This window comes from Euprymna scolopes, chromosome 27 (genome assembly GCF_053919585.1).
Source record: "Euprymna scolopes isolate OS-2025 chromosome 27, ASM5391958v1, whole genome shotgun sequence".
In the NCBI taxonomy this organism is placed as follows: domain Eukaryota; kingdom Metazoa; phylum Mollusca; class Cephalopoda; order Sepiida; family Sepiolidae; genus Euprymna; species Euprymna scolopes.
In genome coordinates, this window is record NC_136508.1 from 55,142,474 (window position 1) to 55,154,907 (window position 12,434).

Genomic DNA, 12,434 nt, shown 5'->3' on the forward strand with positions numbered 1-12,434 from the left:
TTAGATATTTTTTATTTGTTAATTTGGTTAGGAAGACAAGAAAACTAGTTGTAGTTTATAGCCGGAAAATTTTACAATTTTAGTCGCGTGCAAGCGACTCTATAAGTCACACCGTCGGTCGGTCGGTCGGTCGGTCGGTCCGTAACACTTTTGTGCTTGGCATTTTTTATTAAGATCAAAGGTCTGTTCTTAGTAGATGCTGTTCTTAGCTTTTGAAGATTTTCTTGGCCTTCGGGACAAGATCAACGTGTAGTATCTGTTCCGGCAGATGCTGCAAGCTATGACTAGCTATGACTAGCAAAGACCAGATGTGGGTGCAACCCCACATGCCTGACCATTAACCAGCTCCCATTTCCCACCTCTCGGGAGCTGGTCCCCTTTTTCCCTTTCCCCTCCCTTCACTCCTCACATTAAAAATCGGCCTTGTGCCTAATTTGCTCGGTGGGGGAGCAAATAAATACCATCTGTTCCGGCAGATACTGCAAGCTTTGACTAGCAAAGACCAGATGTGGGGGCAACCCCACATGCCTGACCTTTAACCAGCTCCCATTTCCCACCTCTCGGGAGCTGGTCCCCTTTTTCCCTTCCCCCTCCCTTCACTCCTCACATTAAAAATCGGCCTTGTGCCTAATTTGCTCGGTGGGGGAGCAAATAAATACCATCTGTGCCGGCAGATACTGCAAGCAAAGACCATATATGGGGGTAACCCCACATATAAGACCTCGGTCAATGTAGGGACAACCCTTCATAGCAATTGTCACTATCCAGCTCCCTTACTCCCCGGGGAGCTGTTCCCCCATTTCCCCTTTACCCTCACATAAAAAATCGGCCTTGTGCCTAATTTGCTCGGTGGGGAGCAAATACATACCCTTATCTTGGCCTTTGGTCAAGACCAAGGTGTAGTATCTGTTCCGGCAGATATTGCAAGCATAGACCATATGTGGAGGCAACCCCACATATAAGACCTCGGTCAATGTAGGGGCAACTCTTCATATCAACTTTCACTATCCAGATCCCCTACTCCCCGGGGAGCTGGTCCCCATTTCCCCTTCATTCCCAACATAACAACTCGGCCTTCTGCCTAATTTGTTCGGGTGGGGGAGCAAATAAATACCCTTTTCTTTGCCTTTTGGCTAAGATCAATGTGTAGTAGCTGTTCTTACTACATGCTGTACTTATTGTGGCATAAAGTGGGGGATGACATTTCTGCATTAATTTAAGGTAAAATTGTCACCCACTTTACAACCAGTCAGTCTCAAAGCCATTCACGTCATTCTCCAGATAATTCAAGTTGTTTTTGAAGGGTTCCGGTTACTTTTTAAGCATTCAACTCATTCTTAAGATAATTCAATCCATCCTTAAGTTCATTAAAGTCATTCTAAGTCATTAATTTTGTATTTATTTAAGTCATTTTAGCCCATTTTTCGGTCATTTTAGTTTATCTTTGAGAATTTCAAGTCAATTCTACATTCACGCATTCATTCATTACATGAGAGCACGCGACTAATGGCTATCGGCCTTGTTCTTTTTATCTTTTCATTTTGAGGTGCTGATAATAGATTTATTAATGATTTAATTCCATAAAGTTTAGCGATACATTTTTTAATCGCATCTTTGTTACATTTTTAGTAAAAATGCTGGCTATATTATTTTCAGCTTCTACATAATCAAGGGTAAATGAGTTTTTCTGTTTTCCTTTCTGGTCAAACGTTATTTGATATCAAGATGTTTTCACTTTTGATGAAAGTAGAGTTTTTGCTAAAAGATATTTCTCTGGCTGTCATAATGTATTACATTTTCTTTCTATGTTTTTTTACTTAGATCTGTCTTTAAAAAAGAATTAAGAAGGGTGTTTAGAAAATATTGCTTCTCCCCTGGGTGTGGAGGTGCTATAAACTCTGCTCCATAGATAGAAAGTGCAACAATCTATTTTTCTTTTACTTTTCCAGGAAATCATAGGCCCAGTCTTAGACTGTCTAACCCAGTATCCCTGTGTACTTTTCTGCTGCACAGAGTTACCCTAATCTGAATCTGAAGAAGCCTTATACATTTAGGAGATATGTCGACTTTTTAAATACTAAATTTAGAAGACATATCGACTTTTTAAATAGTAAAGGTTGTTTCTTGGTTTCTTTTCGATTAGTAAGGGCATGTATTGCACGAGTTAAGTCCTTAATTGTCGGATTTGATAAGCTTTGAGATAGCTTTATAACAGTGTTACATATATCAGGCCAAATAGATTAGACTTAGAATAATGTATCTGTATAATCGATCGTCCATTAATTCTGTTTCAGTCTCTGTATTTTTATTTATATCAATCTCAACGGGAGTTATATGCTGTTGGGAATCTTACATTTCAGACTTTAGGAGGCTTTTCTCAATGTACTGTGATTGTGATAGTTTTATTTTCTCAAGTTATATTATACCAAAGAAACATGATAATTGTCCAAAATCGGCGATTTAATTTTTTTTATTTTATTTATTTTTGACAACTTTAAAGCATTGTCACAGTTTGATACGAGTAATACATCGTCAACCCGTAAAAAACAAAATCAACAATATATTGCGTATTTTTTTATATATATATGAATACGTCTACGGGACACTTGCGGAATTTTTGTTTTATTAAAGAATTATGTAAAATTCCAATTGTGAGAGATGTGTTTTAGATCGTACAATGACTTCCCAAACGAAATTATTATTTATTTTTTAATATCCTTGGGGGGGCGTACATATAAATTTCACAGTCAATTGGAGCATTTAAGTAAACATTTTACCTCCATTTTCCTGATCTTCATTAATCAATTTTCTTAAATAACATTCTTAGACCACTCGAAGGCATTTATGCATACGACACTAGAGTCTATGGCAGCATTTCAAAGACCCCCAATGACTTTCTGATTCCCTCTATTCTGTTTTAAGGAATCTAGTGTAATGGGGAAACACATGCTGGCTCATTTTAATGCATCGAAAATTAAGCTTCTCCTCTTTCATAATTATTGTTCCGACCATCATCACGCTGCAAGTGATATGAATAGCTCTCGTCTTGGGGAAGCAACCTCTCATAACAGATTACTGAAATTGATCTTCACTCCTGATTTGAGATGGAACACATACATCAAATATGTTGCCAAAATCGCTGGTAAAATTATTGAATCACTCAACCGCTCCAGTAAGCATCTCACTACCGGCGTAATTCCCTCTAGTAAAAAAGGAAGCAGGTTTATTTTAATGCATCTAAAACCAAGCTTCAATCTTTATAATATCAACGCATTTATCTCCGTCTGGCATCAATTGAAATAGCTCTCGGAGAAATGTTTAAAATAAAAAAAGTCACGTATCATACCGCAGGTGTGTTCTAACCAGAAACATTCATTCTGAATGCGCCGATGACATATAAAAAAAATACTGTTTAATTTTACTTGGCTTTTCGGCTTGTATCGTAAGAAAAACTCAAATGCTCTTGTGATATTTAGTTTTGTAATGTGTAAACTTTGGTCTTTTTGTTCCTTTCTCTGATTATTTCAATAATTAATTATCGATATTATTCGAAGACATTCTTATACAAGCCCTATCTAACGACACTAAATGCACCTATTTATGCTTAATTTATAAAATAGACCCGACAGTTTCCAAGTCTGTATGGAACAAACTCAGGAACATACATACGATTTTTTTTAATAGAAGGAGAGAGATAATGAAACTATATTTTTATGTAAATTTTAAAATATATATATATATATATATATATATATATATATATATATATATATATATATATATATATATATATATATATATATATATATACTTGTATGCTGAGCCGACGTTGTCCACGAGTCAATAATGATAAACAAATAATTTACACTCCCATATGTTTATTCTCGATTCAATCATTTGGTTTGATTTAGTCTTCTGAGTGATTTTTTCTGCTTTTTCACAAAATGTCCGATTCATTTTCTTTTAGTTTGCATTCTGTTTTCTAGTGACAATTTGACTTCAGGTGTAGTGCACAACCGGATTCTTTGTTTATAGGCGATTGTATTTCTCATAGAGTTAATTTTTCTCACTCTTTTTGTCTCTTGGTTTCAATCATTATATTACTTTTATAGTGATTCGTCTCTATCTAGGAATTTTATATAAACAATTTTCCGATGGTTCGTCTTTTTAATATTTTATAATATTTATCTGAACCTTTTTTCTATAATGACTTATAATTATTGTTCAAGTATATCTCCTTTTCTGGTGTTTAAATAGTTCGGTGAAGATCTTCAATTTTTCTCGTTAAATATTTCTCTACGTTTGTAATCAAATTTCCACTGAACTGCCTCTCTGGTGATGCTTTTTACAACGAGTATCGTATTTCTGTCTTTTTAATTATTATTATTTTCTGTCTTTTTAATTATTATTATCAAGGTTTATGTACTACAGGATGACCAAAAAAAAAAAAACAAGCTAAATGGAGGCCATCAAGAACATATGCTTCGGAACGGAGAAAAAAGGTAAAAACAAAACTTGGGTTTTGATGTGATGCTTTAAATATAATAAACTAGTTATGACCAACGTTTAATTTACTTCGGACAAAAAACTAAGAAACAGGACCTAATTTTAATTGGGGCTTGTTTTTTTTTTTGGTCACCCTGCATTAAGGATATCTTATTGCTAGCACTTCCCGATTGTATATTTATATATATTTACTTACTACTACACAAGGTTGGCCCTAAGCACTTTCTCGAGTGCTCCTTTAAAATATGTGATTTTATTATCGCTAGTCTGTGATTGTCTGATTGAGGAATTCTTAAATATTTATAAAGATCCGATGCGGAACGCGCCCTTCATCTTAAATAGTGCACAATTGTGATTAACGTTGTTGTACCTCAGAAATGTTACTATTATTATTATTATTATTATTATTATTATTATTATTATTATTATTATTATTATTATTATTATTATTATTATTTTTGCAGCAGGGTATAGCGGATTGGCCCAGAGAGAGCACTGCGAAAGGCACAGTCGCATGGTACTCCGGATCTACTGGGAGGTCTGTCTGAATGTTGGGATCAAGTATGCTGGAATGTGGTTTGAAGAGGGCCTTATTAAATGAGAACAAGTACGGATGGCAATGAAGAGGTATAGTGGGACAAAAATGTCATGACGATCAAGCAATTTGAACATAATCGTCCGGATTTGGTCGTCATTGACAAGGTCTCCAAAAACTGGCACATTATATACTACTCAGTTCTCTGGGGGCAGAAATGTGAGAGAGGAGGAGAAAGAGAAGTTGAGCAATTATGAGGTAAGGCATATACATGTGGTTGAACACACAAATGATCCCGGTCGTAGTTGGTACTCTAGAAGTATAAGTCGTGTTGAAGGGCAATTGGAAAAACTACGACTCACCGATATTTTAGGCGGCTTTCAGACCTTTATAATTTAGGTACCACCGACATCCTGAGGAAAACCCTTGATCTTTGAAGCTCCTGGTCTGGAGCCGGGATTGAGGAAAATCCTCTGGAAATAACTGCCGCCTCTTTTAAGAGAGACGTTGATAAACGAAATCAGAATTATTATTATCAATATTAGTAATAATTTCCATTACTCTCGATTCCTGTCGGTAAACAATATATCACGTATATCATCGTAACTGCCACTTGCCCTTGATTTTCCCCTATCAATGCATGTGCATTTTCAATGGATATATTGTGATAATAAGCGTCTCCCTAGCCCTGATTCTCTTCCCGATTATTTAGTGGAGGCCTGGTTTATGTTGTCTCTTCGGGTTTTGATTCCTTCCTTAAGATTTAATGTCCTAGATGTTGACGCCGACACTATTTTGAGAGGTAGTTCATTTACATATTTGCAGTTTTAGTTTCATTGGTTCCAGGCAGTGCATCTTTTTTCTCTTTCTCTTGCAATTTCTATATGGACAGTTAGTGTAGGTAGCTTAGTTTTATTTGTCAATGTATTCGACAGTTTTATTTAGGATTCCAACTTTTTCATTTGTGTTATCCGGTATATCTTTTCAGTCGTCCTCCGATTACAAGTATACTAAAATTTTTCGACGTTTATCGAGATAATTGCTACTGCTTATACGCTTTATCGGTGTTATCTTGACTTTTCTCACGTTCCATATGCCTTTCTGATATCTAGTCAGTTATGTGTATTTTTTACGTTTCTCCGTCACGTTTATGTCCTATCTGTAATCTTCTGGGACGGCTGGATCTATGATCTCGCATGGTTTTTCATTCTTAATAACTATTATATTCTCGGTTGTCTTGCTTGGATTACTTAATTCGATTGTAGGTAGATGTCCCATAGGAATTAAGGATTACATTTTCAAATACAGCTGAATATTTATGTTTGTACCATTTGTCTATGCGTTTCAGATGAGGTAGTTTGAAGGTTTCCCAGTGCATCTTTATTATTGTTATTATTATTGTTATTATTATTGTTATTATTGTTATTGTTGTTATTGTTATTATTGTTGTTGTTGTTGTTGTTGTTGTTGGCTCACATGGAGCTTTCACACAAGTCAACAAACGATCTGATTGGACACCTGTGGTATTCTCTGGAAGCTGAGTGACAACAAGTCTCCCCAGACTCCAGACCTCTCGACCTCCTTCGATACCGTTTGCAAATGAATTTGCATCATCGGAACACCCGCTTACCATTGATTTCTCGCTGGTGGTTGCCATTGGTTTATGCTGGAATTTGAGTGGCACTCAGCCTCCCCAAGGCCCCAGTTCTCTTTGCGCTTGTCCAGCCGAGCTCTGGTTGGCGCTCGCTCCTCGGTTTTTCAGTCCTTATTTTCCCTTCTCGGCACTTTGGTATCATTTTTTTGGGGGGATCGGTGATGAAACAATGGAGAGAGTGCATGATAGGGGGTGTAGAACTTTTAGATATGCAGTTTCGGTGTTCTTCATTCACTGTAACGCTTGTTCGTTATATTGTCTTGTATTATTCTCCGCATTCAAGGGTGTTCATTAATATTTCAGTCGTTTTTATTATCGTTAGTCGTTGTACTTTTGCAGTTATTCCTCTGATTGCAATTTCTGACATTCTTTTTTCGAAGTTTTTCGGGATTGTTCCTAGTGCTCCTACTATTATCGGTACTATTTGGACTTTCTTCATCATCCAACTCCGTTTTAACTCTCTGGCTAGCTCTATGCATTTGCTTCGTTTCTCCTCATCTTTCATACTCACCCTGTGATCAGGTGGGACTGCAAAGTCCACGATTAGACAGGATTTTTCTTTCTTGTTAATTATTACGACGTCTGGTCTTCCTGCTTGGGTTGGTTTGTCCGTCTATATGTCCATGTCCCATAGGATTTTGTGGTTCTCATTTTCGAGTGCTGTTGCAGGTTTATGCTTGTGTCATTTGTCTGTACGCTCAAAATGCAGTTGTTTACACAATTCCCAGTGTATCACCCTCCCCACTTGGTCATGCTTGTTTTTGTATTCCTTTTGGGCAAGTTTGCTGCATTCGCTTACTATATGGTTTATCGTTTCGTCTCTTTGTCCACAGAACCTGCATTTGGTTGTTGCCTTGTGTTTTATTGATTCTTGCTTTGATATGGTTGGTTCTTATCGAGTTATCTTATGCTGCAGTTATTAGAGATTCCGTTTCTCGGTTTATATCTCCTTTTCGCATCCATGTCCAGGTGTTTTAGTTATTCTCATCTTTTGTCATTCTTATGAATCTTCCGTGGAGCTGTTTCTCTTCCCACTTCTCTTTTCTCGTTTTGTCGTTTGTCTCTCTGTTTTCTGTTTTGTTTTTTTCAGTGTCTATCGCTGCCATAATTATTCTTTCAATGTTTTGCATTATGTATTTTTCTATTTCTTTTGTCGTGTCCTTCACACAGTCTTCTATAGAGATCAGTCCTCTCCTACCGTCTTTCCTTTTCACGTAGAGTCTGTCAATATCGTCCTTTGGGTGTAGTGCATTATGCATGGTCATGAGTTTCCTGGTTTTCTGGTCGAGTTGTCTCAGTTCTTCTTTTGTCCACCCTATAAACGGCCCAGAGTATCTTACTAGTAATACTGCCCATGTATTATACCTTTTATTAGGTTTCTACTATATAATTTAGTTTCCAGGAGTTTTCTTGTTCTCCTGAGGTATTCCTTTCGAACTTTCTCTTTCATTTCTGTTGTTCTGATGGTGTCCGCTTCCAGAATTCCCAAGTATATGTACTCGTCTTGTTTCCCTAGTGCCCTCATTTCTATTTGGTAGAGTAGTTCCATGCCTTCTGTCGTTTCTAGTTTTCCCTTTCTTATAACTAGTTGTGCACACTTTTCCATTCCAAATTCCATTGGGATATCTTGGCTGAAGATTCTGGTAGTGTTAATTAGTGTCTCTAGCTCCTTTTCGGTCCTTGCGAAAAGTTTCAGATCGTCCATGTACATCAGGTGGTTCATATTATTATTATTATTATTATTATTATTATTATTATTATTATTATTATTAATAATAATAATAATAATAATAATAATAATAATAATATTAATAATATTTACTCACTAGGAGTATTGACACAAGCCATCATCAAAGATTGCTCTTTGAGAATAACTTGTGGTCTTTCCTGGAGTCTGAGGTGCAACAAGTCTCTCTAGATTTCCAGTATACTTCAACTTTTTCAATAACCTTCGCAAAAGAATTTGAGTTATGATTACCGTTGATTTCTCGTTCGCAGCGACCATTGCCCTTCACTGGAATTTGGGTGGCAATAAGCCCCCCTGAGGACCACGTCTTCTGTGCACATCTCTAACGGAGGGTCTTGCTAGTGCTTTCTCTCCTCAGCCTTCTTCTCGTCTTTGACCCTCATTATTTGGTGCGGTGCGTGTTTATGGTGACACTCACAAAGACGATGGCGGTTACTTCATTTATGCAGTTTGTTTTCATGATTTCATGTGATGTTACTTTGTCTTTTGCATCTGTAGCAATTTTTGTATCTAGTTCGTGTGTAGTTAATTTATTATTATTATTATTATTATTATTATTATTATTATTATTATTATTATTATTTTAATTTTTTTTTTTTTGCTTGAGTAAGATGGATTAGAGATCGCGATATTTTGCGTGTAATTTTACGAGACCTTCCGGCTCTATCCCGCGTACATCATTTATTATACGATTAAGGACGCCTCGGTACAGGTAAGCACGTATTTACTTGACATGCATAGCATCTATTAGCATATTACTATTCCTAAATGGACGAGAAACTCTGGGTGTGCGTGTATAGTATCCAGCTTGTTAAATTGAATTTGGTTAAGGAAGAGCCACGCGCCACAAGTGTAAACGAATGGTGTATAGGTATCAGAAGAGAATACACTTTGGTTTAGCGATCGTTATTTAGTAGTAAGGTGAGCTATTTAAATACATATTTAAAGTTATTGACATGTCAGGAAGTATAAGACACAATACAGCAGCTGGTGCGTAGAAATACAGAAAACGATATCGGATAGTGAGACGAATATATTGTTTAATTATACAGAAAAAACATAATCTGTCAGCATTATAAATGCTTATGTATACACAATCTATCAACATTGTCAATCACTCATCGCTTATAATAACATATTAACTAGTGTACCCACTCACGTAGAGTCACGCGCACCACATACACACACACATACACACACACATACACACACATATTTGTTTTCAATTTTCAAATTATTAAAAAATGTCATTGGTTGGTGTTATTTTGCCAGTAAATCCATTAAACTTCAGCAACCCCATCATTTGCTTTCACGAATTCACAATTGAATTGATGTTATTTAAAGGATCATCTGTTGAAATCAATTTAAAATTAAAATATTGGCATGAATTGAAATTAATAGCTCTTGTCTTGGGGGATCATATTTGACAAGATACTTCCTGATTTTTCCGCTTGATCTGAAATAGTATATGTATAAATGATCTCTTGCAAATGTTGCTGGTAATATAGTCGAGCCATTCTCCTACTTCTGTAGATATTTCACTTCCGACACACTTCTCTTCCTGTATCAGAGTAAAGTACGTAATATGGTTGAGTACTCTGTGCACATGTGTTAAAGAGCTGCTCGGACCACGCTATCCTTCCCTGGCAGAGTTTTAAATGACTTCGGCGCATTGTACGGGATCCCCTTTTATCTTCTTTGCAACCTCTTTCTCAGAGAATAGAAATCGCTGCCATATCGGTTATTCAATCAAAAAGCTGCAATCTAAGGTCTTATCTTTGCAAAATTTTCACAATAAACGGACGTCTAGATGAAAATATAAGGGCGTGCAATAAGTAATACCCCTAGCCCAGTTCCAGTTATCTGATCTAGCTGATATGTGGCATGTACAATGATTTATATCTCTACATGTTATGTGGCAAATTACAGCTCTGAACTAATTGTGGTTTCTGCTTTACAGGTCTCTGAACTGAGTAAAGGGTGAAATGGAGCCTATTGAATGTCGAGCAGTGATCCGGTTTTTGTATTTGAAAGGACGCACACCATAGAGGACTTTTGATGAAATGAAAGAAACTTATGGTGATAATGTCCCATCATACGACCTTGTAAAACGCTGGCATCGTGAATTCAAAAATGGCCTGAAGTCTGTGGAAACTGCTTCTAGACCTGGTCGTCCCCTTCTGCCATTGAGGAGGCATCTGCCCATCAAGATGAGGCTGCCATTTTGGAATATCGGCGCATTACTATTCGCCAAATAGCCCAAGATGTCAAGATGAGTACAGGGTCTGTGAAACTATCATTCATGACAATTTATATATGCATAAGTTATCTGCCAGATGGATTCCCAGCTTGGTCACACCATTCCAGAAGCGAGCACGCGTCGAGTGCTCGAGGATGAATTTGGAGATGTGCCAAGAAGATGAGTCCAAGTTTTTCAAAAGACTGATTACACGGGATGAAACCTGGGTCGATCAGTATGATCCAGAGACCAAAGCTCAGTCAAGGTAGTGGAAGCGCTTGGACTCAGCCCCTCCAGAGAAAGCAAGGGTTCTGCATGCTCACAGTCTTCTGGGTCCAGGACGGAGTAGTTGTGACAGATTTCCTGGCAAAGGGTATCCCAATTACAGGAGCCTATTATGCTTCACGTTTTGAGGAAATTAAGGGAAGCTATCAAATCAAGAGGCAAGGCAACATCAGCAACGGTATCATCCTCCTGCAGGACAACGCTCCGGTTCACAACTCGCATTTCGCCATATCAGAAGCACGGGCGTGTTGTTATGAAATCCTTCCCCATCCTACCTACTCTCATGACCTTGCACCCTCTTACTTTCACCTCTTCCCAGCCATGAAGTTGTTTTTGAAAGGAAAGCGTTTCCCAGATGATGCAGCCTTGATTTCTGAAGTCACGTCGTGGTTGGAGGACAAACCTGGGGTTTTCTGAAAAAAAAACGGACTTTAGATCTGCATCAAACGATGGGAGAAATGCATAACTCTGAGCGGTTCCGATGTAGAGAAAGACTAATAACTGTGCCAAGTTTCGTTGCTCTACTACTATGTTAAGTGGGTCAGCACGCCCCTCGTACGTATATATGATCCCTTGCAAATGTGGCTGGTAATATAGTCGTATCATTCTACTACTCCCGTAGATATTACACTTCCGACGCACTTCTCTTCCTGTATCATAGTAAAGTACGTAATATGGTTGGGTACTCTTTGCACATGTGTGAAAGAGCTGCTCGAACCACACTATCCTTCTCTGCAACCTCTTTCTCACAGAATAGTAATCGCTGCCATATCGGTTATTCAATGGAAAAGTTCGTTTGAGCTGCGATCTAAGGTATTTATCTTTGCAAAACTTTCACAAAAAACAGACGTCTAGCTGCGCGGATTCCATGACTAAGGGTTTTTTTTCTTCTTAAAACTGCCTCCGTGAATCCCTGTTCCTAAGCCTGCTTCGAATCTGAATATAATATTGTTAACCTTCAAACTCAACGTAACGTAGTTCTTGATGACCCACCCCCTTTAACTGATCCAATTTACGAAATTTACACGACTAAAGTTTACTTTACTTTTCCCCAATGACCACCGAACATACATAAACTCTTATCCCCGGGTGAATTCCGGGTTTTACATAAGTAAAATTGTAAAGTAACAAGCTTTTAAAAGTAACAACATGTTAAGGATTTAAATGCAGTACAGTATATTAAATCATGATTGTCAAGGCTTGTTGTTCAAACCCTACCTCTTTTAAAGAGAACGCTCCTTCTACAGATTTTAAATTTAGTATTTTTGTACCAACTCAATTAGGCTTATTCATAATCCTCCGGACATGTGTCATCAGTCTATCTCCACACACAAACGCACACACACCCACACACACACACACACACATACACACACACGCACACACACATACCCACACACAAACACAGACACGCACCCACACACCCACACAAAAAAAAACCATCCAAACCCTTCCACTGTTATTAGTA

At 37.5% G+C, this 12,434-nt stretch overlaps 1 pseudogene; it reads left to right on the forward strand.

Moving 5' to 3' along the window:
* The first annotated feature begins 1,112 nt into the window (after nt 1–1,112).
* On the forward strand, nt 1,113–1,239 carry LOC145249201 (U2 spliceosomal RNA; annotated as a pseudogene).
* The last annotated feature ends 11,195 nt before the right edge of the window (nt 1,240–12,434 follow it).